Source organism: Hemicordylus capensis, chromosome 1 (genome assembly GCF_027244095.1).
Source record: "Hemicordylus capensis ecotype Gifberg chromosome 1, rHemCap1.1.pri, whole genome shotgun sequence".
Taxonomy (NCBI): domain Eukaryota; kingdom Metazoa; phylum Chordata; class Lepidosauria; order Squamata; family Cordylidae; genus Hemicordylus; species Hemicordylus capensis.
The window spans coordinates 174,200,251-174,212,271 of NC_069657.1; the positions used below are offsets into that span (position 1 = coordinate 174,200,251).

A 12,021-nucleotide genomic window follows, 5' to 3' on the forward strand; every position below is an offset into this window, starting at 1 on the left:
GGCTGCTTGTCCCCATTCATGAGGAACTTCAGCTAGCGCTGGTTTTCCAGCCTGCCTAGGAGTGCCTAGCAAATGGGGCTGAGCTTCTGGCCACAACCTCTGCATCAACATCAGGTGCGGGGTGGTGCTGCAACAGGGCCGCTCAGCCTCACTTCAGCAAGTGCTGGGATCCCAGGCTGGCTGGGAGCATGTCTTTCTTCCTCTTGAGGCAGTGAGAGGTGCTCCCAGCCAGGCTGGAACCCCAGTGCTGGCCGAAGCACCTTGAGAATGGGGCCGAGCAGCCTCATTCCCACAGCTGGCCACTTCCCCTGTATCTGATGTCGGACACAGGGGCGTGGTTAGAGTGCATGAGCTCACGCCTACATCAAAACGAGTAGGGGCCACTGCCATGGTTGTTACGCCTCTGTATATTCATGAATGGCAGAAAGAAAGAAGCAAATAATAAGTTTCAGAATAAACAAACAGAAGTAGTAAAATATTAGGAGGGCTAAATAACAGACTAAAATATATCATATTTCTCAAGTATATTGGTTTTAATCAAGTTTAAGAGGGTTGCATCTTGAGATTATTGCTATATAACGGGAGTTATCACATCTGTCACATTCCTGGCTTGCAGTCCCAACATAAAGGTGGAAATCAAAAGGCCATTAAGAATGAATCAGCATCTTATTCCTCCCAGACTGAGGTTTTTAAAAACTGGGGAATCACAAACAATACTTTCTCCTTAGATAAGCAGAATGTTACATTTTCTAGGAACAGCCATAACTTTAAAAAACACTCAGTGTCTACTTACTAGTGTTTGCTATTTTACCTACCAAGATAGTAAGCAATAAGCAAATAAGCTGTCCATGGCATGACAATTACAGAAATGAAAAGGAACCAAAGAATGAAAAAGAATAACAGTGTGAGACTCTGCAAAACATGTCGAAGTGAGTTTTGGCAATGCAAGCAATAAAAGGCATACAATTCAATGTCATTTGTGTTAAAGTTTACTATGCAAGAACCTAAGTGGCATAAGAAAATGACACTTAGTGGTTAAAAATCATGATTAGATAAGTAGATCAGTTAAAATCATGATTAGCTAAGTAGTGGTCAATATCCAGACTAAACTTGTCATGATATACAAGCTTTCCCATTGTTTTGGGGAAGCAAATTTTACCATTCCCCCTTCCCCCTTTGCTACCCAGAATGATGTAACTGAAAGTTCCCCAAACTTCAGAGACAACTGCAGGGAGCTAGTAAAGCATAGTGGTTAGAGTGTAGGACTAGGACCAGGAAGACCCGAGTTTGAATCCCCATTCAACCATGAAACTCACTGGATGACTTTGGGCTAGCCATGCATCTCTCAGCCTAACCTACCTCACAGGGTTGTTGTGAGGGTAAAAATAAGCATGTATACCGCTCTGAGCTCCTTGGAGGAGGAACGGGATATAAATGTAATAAATAAAAATAAATATTCTAATGACAAGGGTGACTGCAGAGGAAAGCAGGATTGATGAAAATCGCCCCGCTGCACAATGGAAAATCCTTTTTTTATATTTAAATTTTTGTTGATTTTAACAATATCTTAACATTCACATCACATTAAACAAATATTGACTTCCCGCTCACACCTCCTCATGAATCACCAACTATAAAATTAACCCTTGCTATAATAATAATTCAAAACATATATCTTAAACCTTACAAACTTGATTTTGATCTATCCAACCTGCTAATATTAATAAATTTCAAACCCTGTTGTAACAATATTAGGAAAATAGTTCTTTAAGTATAATAAGAATGGTTTCCAGTCTTCTTTAGCACAATGGAAAATCCTGGCACATTGGAGAAGGAATAGTCTGAATGGTGGCCACTAATTTGAAAGAATCTTCATTTAAATGATGCCACGTCAGTAAAAATTAAAATATTGTTTATAGTTAATGAGCATGTGCAGTAGCTCAACTGTCAGGAGATAGTTCAGATAGGATAAGACCTGAAGTTCACAAAGTCCTGTGAAGCGGTCTGCAATGCAATTAAACCTTTCCATAACAATACAGAAGTTGGTTAGCTCCCACTCCAGACTTTTCATTGTCTGGGAACATCTATATAACTGCAAGTCTTGTCCAATGTCCACTTGACTCGCAGCCAGCTGGGACTATTTTGCTTCTGTCAAGGCGAGGGGTATAGCAAGGTCACTGCCCCTTGCACACTAGCCTGCAGGCCACCATGCATGCTACCAGCACCATGCATGCTACCCTGCCATAACCCTTAGGAACACAGGAACAAACTGCCATATACTGAGTCAGACCATTGGTCTATCTAGCTCAGTATTGTCTTCGCAGACTGGCAGCAGCTTCTCCAAGGTTGCAGGCAGGAATCTCTCTCAGCCCTATCTTGGAGAAGCCTGGGAGGGAACTTGAAACCTTCTGCTCTTCCCAGAGCGGCTCCATCCCCTGCGGAGAATATCTTATAGTGCTCACACATCAAGTCTCCCATTCATATGCAACCAGAGCAGACCCTACTTAGCTAAGGGGACAAGTCATGCTTCCTACCACAAGACCAGCTCTCCTCTCCCTTCCTCCTGCAGCAGCTATGCCTGATGCAGGGGGCATATCTGGCACTAGGCAAAAATACACAACCCCCAGAGGCGTAACTATAGGGGGGGCGGGGGGGCACGTGCCCCAGGCGCCATCTTTTCTGGTCACGTGGGGGGGCGCCGCCATGAAATTTTAAAAAAAAAATTCAAAAATTTTTTTTGTTAATACAAATGTTTCCTGCTCAGTGCAGCAGTGCTGCAGCAGTCAAGGGAGTGCGTCGGCGCCCCCTCCCCCACAAGCGGTCCCTTCCGCGCCGCCTGCGCCCCCCCATTGCTTTGCTGGTGCCTGGCGGCCAGTCAGTGGCCTGGCTTGGCGGCGGCGGCGGGCGCTTGTGAGGAAAAACCTAAATATAATGTAGTATGTTGGGGGGGTGGGGGGGCACGATTTCAATGCTTGCCTCGGGCGCCGTTTTCCCTAGTTACGCCTCTGACAACCCCTCAGCCTGTCCAGAAAGAAAAGTGCTTTCTTTGCTGGCTGGAAAGAGCGAAGGGCCATCATGCATTCATACCCAGCAGCAGCCATGCCCCCTGCCTTGGTGGGCTGAGGCAGAAGGAAAGGCATGGCCTGTGCGGGTGGTGTGCCTGGACTGGCAGCTAGGAGAGGGAAGTGTGGCGAGGGAAGGGGCAATGATGCAGGGCGGGGATGAGATGAGGGGGAGCCCTGGAGGCTCTCTGGATCCCTGTGGACCTGGGACATTTATGCTCCCCCTCCATTACCCCTTCACATAGTCTAGGTCTTCTTGTCTGCCTGTCTAAAAGCCTGCTTCTCTCCCTTTACCTCACCTTTGGATTGCTTCACTATAAATGAACCACAAGCACACAAGCACACACACACACACTCAACTATGCTAATAACCTCATCTTGGAAATTAATCCAACATGATCTCCGACAATTCTCCATAGCCATACAACTGGTCTGGAATCACATGACCCTTCCTTAAATAGTAATGATGATGATTATAAACAAAAGGTTTCAGGGTGAATCTCACTGGCTAGCATGTTCCACAGTGTAATGCAAACTATGCCACTGCAGGGCTCTAACACATGCAGCGACGGTGCTGCGCAAGGTGGCAGTACCGGAACTAGTGACTACTTGCCCAGTCACACTCTGCACGCTACTTCCATTGGGAATAATGCAAATAGCACGTAGTGTGTCAGCAGTTCCGGTACTCCCCCTTGTGCAGCGCTGTGGCTGCATATGTTCAGAGCCTCACAGTAGTTCTGCAATGCCCCCATTACACCGTGGTAGACATAAGCCACTGTGAGATAACAAAAGAAAATTCTACATATGGGGTTATATCACACGACAGAGCTGTCTGCTCTGGGGGAAGATACCTTGCTCCAGATGGAACTCCTTGCTCCAGAGGAACAAAAACTTAGGACAGTCACCCAGTGGCTGACATCCTGACTAACACCATATTCGTTGAGCAACAGAGAACAACAAGATCATGTCGTCCTACATTTAGATGAGCAAAATCGTATTGTGTGGTAATCCTTATACATTCCCTGTAAGGTAAGTAGTATTAGCTTCATATTGCAGATGGGAAGGATGCTGAAACTCAGAGGGAGTAGAATGCCTAAAGCACCTTGTTAGTTCATGGAAGAGGTGAGATTCACAGCACAGATTTCCTGATGCCATGACTCTGCACAAGCTAAGTATTAAACAAGAGAGTTAACAATGCCTGTTCTCTATTGAAAGAATATAGTTTGAGTGATATACCAATATTGTCAAATAGAACTCATATTCCAACCCATAAACCTTATTTGCTGCAGCATCCCTAAGGCAAGAATGGCTGTGGCACATTCTCCGCCCACCCGCCCACCCATCAAATGAGTATAAATTCACAGACTAGCAAAAAAGTACTGAGACTCTACACACGATCAGTGTGTGTTTGGCTGGGAGAGCGAGTCAAGCCTGCTCTCCCTGCACATGAGCGGCCAGTCCTCCCTGGGTGGCCGGATTGGCCACCCACATGATTACCAGCTCTGTCACAGGGGCGGTAAGCGATAGGGGATGCCCAGCCCCCAGAAGTCCGCGGAGCACTCTGGGGAGACCCCTGATGCCGGGAGGCTTGTTCTTGCCTCCTGGTTGGGGGTCTCCTCTTGAGTTGCAATGGCACGGAGCCTCACTGCAGTGGCACATGATCCTGAAAACGGAGTTACTGGAGCATGTGCTCCGCTAACCTCGTTTAAGGGGAGGGGCACTTAGGGAGGTTTGCTGCCAGGGGATGCATGGCTCCTGTTGGAGCATATGGCCAGGAGAAACCAAGCTAGGCTCTGTTAGCCTGCTTTCTCCTGGTCGTGGGAAAAGCCTCACTGTGTCATAATTTAGTGTCAGTTCATTGTAATCTTTCCTTCCCTTCATTATTATTATTAATAATAATAATAATTATTATTATTAATAATAATAATTTGATTTCTATATTCTATTCTATATTCTATTTGTCTTTTCCACCTTGACAATCCCAGAACTTGTGGCCTATTGTTGCTGATGTCGCAAATTTTAAAAAGTGAAACTTTTGAAGGAACAAAGAAGAACAAAATAGCTTTTCAGCTATGTCTGGAAGCACCATTGCAAATAAAAGACTGAATGTTTTAAGGATTATGGAAATATGATATTGCTTTGTAGGATTTCAGTATAATTCATTGCTGACACATCAAAACTTTAATTAACATCATTGCTAAAATCGGTTAATATATGCACAATTAAAACATTTCCTATTTTAATCACATTCTTTTTTCCTTTGACCATTTTTTCTTTTGGACTCTGTACCCACATACATACACAGTATTTATGTAAACTGATAAGATGGGTGACATTTCCCAAGCTCAGTTCAGTGTTGACCCTGTTCATATGAATTAATTTGGAACCAGTTCAAATTTGGCTTTAATTAATTAATTTAAACTTGGGCCCAGTTGATAATCGAGCCTGGAAGAGCTCATTTTCCCACCACCAAGTCATGTGATCAAACATATTCCCGTTTTCCTAAAATCATCCTGGTGAGAGGGGATGATGTGGCAGCAGAGGCTTAAGTATTTTTATGGCAGATGCACTTGAGAAAATGTGTAGGAGCATCCGTTGATAAACAGACTTGTGGGAGGGAGCATTCTGAATGTAAACTTCTCAATTGCTGTCTCCCCTGCTAGTTTGGGAAAGGATCTGCAGTGCGAATGAGGAAGATATGCAGCATTCACTGGTGTACCAGTTTTGAATAAAATCTGAAGGATCCTGACTCAGTGTAGAAGAAGTTGGGGGTCATGACTTTGCCTTTCTATATGTCCTCATTCCACAATTCAGTGCTATCAGTAGAATGGACTGTATGACAGAAAAAAAATCATGAGGCCACAGATGCTATGTAAATATGAGGGGGTAGGATATTAGTCTAGAGCAGGCCTGCTCAACTTCAGCCCTCCTGCAGATGTTGGCCTACAACTCCCATAATCCCTGGCTATTGGCTACTGTGGCTGGGAATTATGGGAGTTGTAGTCCAAAAACAGCTGGGGGGCCTAAGTTGAGCAGGCCTGGTCTAGAGGCTAATTACTATGAATGCTTAATAATGAATTCCTTCCTCCTCAAAATGTACTAGAGAAATGAAATCTGCCCATTGATCAGTAATTCTGTTGGACCTCCAGATGCCACTCATACCTTTGTCTCTTCACAAAAGTAAGTAATGGACATTCACAAGGGCCAATATGGGGAAGGCAACTGAGGCTGCAGCCATTAAGGCAGCATGCTAAGTTTTTGAAGAAGCCTAAGTGTCTTGCAAATATCTAAAAGTAGCCAAGTCATGTACATGTCACATGTAACTTGCCCAGTTAACATAAGATTCAGTTTTCTGCACACCAGTTTGTTTACTGAATGAAGCAGGACCTCCTTCAGAGGAACTAAATAGAATGAGTGAATTGTTACATTTCCCCAGCAGCACTGGAGCTGCTTCAGCCCTGCTATTTCTTGTTGCAGAACAACCAGAGATAGCCTGGGCCATGTGGAAGCAGTCCATGCTATGGCCACATCTGGACATCACACAAAACCGGAGTTACATGTGGCTGGAGTTTGTGTAACTGCATGTCCAAACTGCGTGGAATTGCAGTTTGGACCCTCACTCAAACCAAGGGTTCACTTACCAAACTCCCATTTGAACCCTCAATTTGAAGTGAGGTTCACTGCTCGGGCCTCTGGTTTGCAGCTGCCTTCATTATGTCTGAAGGCAGAACTAGAGGCAGTCTTCCCTGGGACCGGAGTTGAGGGAAGGAAGCTCCTCTCTCTCTCTGTCCTGACTGGCTGCTGTGGCTGTCCATCAATCAAAGGAGGAAGTCCGGCAGCCAGATCCCCCTCCTCTCTGCAGTCTTGCAAACAGGTAAGCACGGGGGGGGGGGGGGGTGTGGAACCAGTGGGGGTTGGAGGTCCCGGCTCTGTGTTATATTTGAATCCAGCCCATGTCTCCAAATCCAGCCCATGCATTACCTCAGTTTCAGGTGCTGATGCTGAAAATGTGTGGGTTCCTACCATGTCCCAGGGTTTGTCCTATTACTTAAGCAGAATGGGGCAAAGTGGTCCCATGCCACTGTAGTAACATAGAACCAACTCAAACAGGAACTTGAATAACTCAAATTCATCTAAGCATTGAAAACCTGAAAACTTTCAGACTTGTCCACTAGGAAATCAGGAAGGCATGTGTATGTTACATGTAAGGTTTTTTAAAAGTAAAATTCTCTGGCGAAATCAGCTTCCTTGAGACAGAAGACACACCTCAGAGGACTTGAAACAACCTGGTTTAAGACAGGGGCATAGCAAGGTTGGAGTGGGCCCAGAGACGAGATTTTAAAATGGGTCCCCCCACTCAAAGTCCAGGGCCTCTGCACACCCCAGGCCCCCAAGGATTTAAGTCTGATATTCCAAAATAAGTATGCGGCCTGGAAATGCATTTCACTGAATGCACACATGCACACGTCACAATATATAGTGATATACATTGAGTACTATACATTTGTTTTACTTTTAATGCCTAGAACACACTAGAAAGATGAATGATTAAAATGGCCCCCTCGCTGCAGATTAGCAAAGGAGACTTTCAACCATGCAGGGTGAGCCTATGTTTGTTTTCTCAGAATTCTGAACAAATTCAGTCAAGTTCGATTCCAGGAGGTTTTTCACAGGAGGCTTCTAAAGCCCTTTAACACACATCTCCTCCTCTGGAATAGAGGTGCTGCATTCACATGTTGGCCAGATTTACCCTGAAGTCCCTGCAAGTTATTGGGGAGCAGTTCACACACAAGAAAAATAAAATAAAATAAAAGCACAACACATGCTTCACAGTTCTCACTCATACCTTCTGGGTTGCAAAACAACTTGAACATAAGTACATTTATAAATGAATGAATGAATGAATTAATTAATAAAATAAATATAATACTGTTTCTTCCAGAAGTTTTTGTAATTTTCTGCCATGAAACAAGCCACTTATAGGACTTTTTAGAGTTTTTTTTAAGCCAGCAAATTTTCCAAGCTGTTTAAAAATAAATATTTCTCAGTCCCTCCCCCACCCCCATATCAAAGCCCTATGGCAAGCAGATGCCTATATATCCGGTGGGGGGGGAAGGTAACCACAAAAAGGAGTTCACACTCTACCTGGCAGCAAGGGGTCTTCTGCTGCAGAGACCAGTGGTGGCCACTCTGGCTGCCTCCTCCTTCCTGGCTGGCTTGGGCCCTACTGGAGTTCAGGCTTCACTGCGGCCTACACGGAGGCCTCCGTGGAAGCCCCGCCCACCCGCCGATCAGCTGAGAGGCGGGAGAAAAGGAGCTCTTTGCAGGGTGTCTGCTGCTTCCATTGCGGGCCAGGAGAACAACCTGGAGAGACGGCGAACAGGGCAAGTGGCTGAGGGGCCTTGGGGCTGGGCAGGGGGCAATGGGGAGTCATGTGAGGTGCCTCTGGGGGGGCCCTCCAGGCATTGGGGCCCCCAGACAACTGTCTCCCCTTGCCCAATTGTTGTTACGCGCCTGGTTTAAGACACAGCTTGCAATCTTTTTCCCCCTTTCAGAAGAGGACACAACAGCAGAAGACAACATCTCAACATAATTTTGATGGTGCACAACTCAAATGCTTGGTTGGCTGGAACCAACCATGACTTGGTGTGCCAAGGTCAATATTCAGCACATTATTACATGAAGATTAATTATTAAAAATATTAATGAAATCAATTGCTAGTTACTGGTGGTTCTTTTATCCTTGTCAAGGGTCACACAATTTTAACCAAGGATAGTGGCCATAAAATAGGCCTTGCCTCTGCTCAGTCACCAGGATACCAAGAGTGCATGCCAGACTCAAAACAAATGCCAAGACTTCTCCTCTCCCTCAAACACTGTTGCTTTCAGGCTGCAATACTAGGCATGCTTACTTGACAGTAAGCCTCACTGGTACAATGTGGGATGTACTTCCAAGTAAACATGCGTAGGATAGCACTATACATAGCAGTTTCCAGAGAGGACAGAAGGTGAAGAAGAGGGAACTGACTAAAAGAGTGACCCTCTGCCTTTCTGGGGTGCTGTTGCTGAAGAATATCCTTATCTGTGGGCCAACAAGAGGCCCCAGGGCCAGATTCAGCCCCTAGCCCTTATGTTGTACAGGCCTGGTATATACCAAGCAGGAGACCTGTAATGTATTACATTTTCCATGATATTTTCTGGAAAACAAACCTTGGACATTAAGTCATAAGTAGTTCCTAAATTTGTTTTTCACCGAATGCTGTTATGTTTATTGTATAAAGTGAAAAGGGGAAAATACCAATATAAAGTGTGCACATATTGCCTATTTATTATTACTATACTCATTTATTGCTGTGGATGTGCAAGGAATCACAAAGTAGGATCACATTGCCACTAAAATTAATGCGCCTTCATTCCCTTTATTTGAGTGTTCTGTGAATATATTGTGACTCCATTTTGTTTGGAGTTACACTTGAACCTGTCCTGGCAATTGCAGGAGTAGAAGCTAGACTTACATTTTAACAACTGGATGATGCCAGATACCAAATATTAAACTACGGGTCAATCCCATTAAAGGAGTTCATATGTTCTTAAAGATCAGAATTTTCAGAAAGTGCTAATTATATTTTCAGCAGTTTCCAAATTGGGCTTGCTATAATGGAAGCAACCCAAACCAAAGCTGCTATTTATTTTTGAAGAAAATGTTGCTTTGGCTTAGGTATCTGAGCAAGCAGGATAATCTATCTGAGAGCATTGTGGCAGTACTTATGCACAGAAAGGAATGGTTTCAATTCTAAGCCATTACTAGTTATGTAAGCCATATCCGGACCACTGGGATCTAAATGCAACCTTGTCTTCTAGACTCATTACAGAGAAAGTAACATTAGATTTGTGTTTATATAAAAGTCCCATCAAGGTCTCATTTGTACATGGTGAGTTTTCCTAACCCAAATTATATACACCAAGATAGGGCTTTTTGCTCATAGTTGGCAGCTGTCCAGAGTCTTCAAACAGAAAATGAAGAACAGAAGATGCTGAGCTGCATTTTAATTTCCACTCAATTTCAAAACAGAGTATTTCCTGTCCTCTACTCAGTCAGTTCAGGACGGGGATTTAGTATGTAAATCCTCATCTCCCACAGATTCTATGAGGTTGCAATTCAGGTAACTTCAGTGTTTCTAATACATTCGTGTACCTCCTTAAGAAGTCTGCATCATTGTACTTTAATTCATTCTGCCATAAATAGTCTTCTTTTGTGGTTTTGATATATGTTTTTCCAGTTCAAACACTTATATTGTGATCTATTCACACTGTTTGTCTTTCTCATCTCCATATTAAGCTTTTTTTTAAAAAGTCAATATTTTCTAAATAGTAAGATTAAGGTTATGTTTTTCTCATTTCTGTTCAGAAAGGGCAGGGGGAGGGGTTGTAAGTTTAAAATTCACATAACCAGAAAGTGTATAATACCGATATCCTATCCGTATTATCTTTATTAGTTTTTTTAAAAAAACTATCAATCCAAATTCCTAGTTAACCAAACATACAATGTCCACATTCATCGTTGTGAATGCATCACAAGATAAAGTCACTGACATTTATCCACAAGTCAATTCAATAAATGAGACTGCATCTTCCTGCAGTGTGGGTAGATCATCGTACAGATGGAGTAGATTACTGTACAATACATTTTCACATAATGGTTTTTACATAACACTTTACCTAGTTTTCTTGCATTGGCATTATTAATTCTTGTTCACACATACACTTAGCAAAATGTACATAATAAATGCAAGGAGTAAGAAGCATTCAGACCAAGGCAGAGGGAACCTGAGATGTCAAAGTCTCACCCCAATTGCATTTTTAAAAGTGTTGTTATTTTGACAAAATGTTATTTAAACGTTCAAATGATTTAATTGTGTTTCTTTTCATTTCCCCTAAGCTGAGCAGGAAGCAGGGCAAATAAGATTACTTTGACTCCGGATTTTCTTTAAACATTCTATGAATGCCTCTTGTCAATACAATCGAGCTATCCCATTTTTCAGGGCTGGGCCAATCAAACTCTCTAGATTCATTTGAATGAAATGTACCTTTTTAACAGGTATGTGGTAGTACATGGACATGTCTTGAGAGCCGATTTTCATGGTAGAAGAAGTGAGTAAAAGAAGGAGAAACCCAAGACAGAAAGTACAATTTTTCCCAAAATGAAAGTGTTCCATCATGCTGGGCATACAGGAAAAGTAGCACAAATTGAGAGCAATGCCCAAGCACTACTTCTAAGGATGTGCATGAACCATCCGACAGTTAGGCGGCAGGGTGTGTGTGTGTGTGTGTGTGTGTGTGTGTGTGTGTGTGTGTGTGACCTTTAAGGGACCGGGAGGGTTCTCCTATCCCCGCCGCCATGTTTTCCCCATAATGTTTTCATGATGTACACATACGCACTAGCCACTTCCGTCTGACGCTGACCGGGGCGGCAAGGAGGTACACTACTGCCCCGTGCAGTGATTTTGGGCACAGCACCAGCAGGGGAAATGCGCCCTCCCAGTCCCTTAAAGGTACCCCCCCCGGCCGAACTATCAAATCGCTGGACCTTTGAACCAGTTTGGCAGTTCAGAAAAGGACCGCCAAACCAGTTAAGGCACATCCCTAACTACTTCTGCACAAACTCCATTCATTTTAATGCATAGGAATTCTGCACTCACATCCAGCCAGCTAGCAAGGCTAGACTGGCACAACTAGCAGATTACCAGCAAGCTGCCTCCCCCAATACACTACCTGCCAGCTCCCTCAAACTGCAACTTGAGGCTGTAGTAGCACCCACCACTAGCCTCCTTCTACATTCTAATGCCTCTGGCTCAGTGGGGGCTGGTGGTAGCCAGAAAGAGGGGTGCCTAGGCAGGACAGGTGATGAATGGAGCCACAGGTAGTGATAGGTGGAGCCAATTGTGGGCAGTGCAGTAGG

General features: G+C 44.0%; 1 protein-coding gene across 8 annotated transcripts in view; it reads right to left on the minus strand.

The window, feature by feature from the left end:
- Positions 1-12,021, minus strand: part of LRP1B (LDL receptor related protein 1B) — a 1,420,219-nt gene that overhangs the window by 938,140 nt on the left and 470,058 nt on the right. Inside the window, exon 1 of one of the 8 annotated variants that reach the window (XM_053255387.1) lies at positions 8,208-8,273. The exons of the other annotated variants lie outside the window; for them this stretch is intronic. The gene's annotated coding sequence lies outside the window, so the exon portion shown is untranslated. Of the gene's footprint in view, positions 1-8,207; positions 8,274-12,021 lie in introns of those variants that run through there. 8 annotated transcript variants of the gene reach the window in all.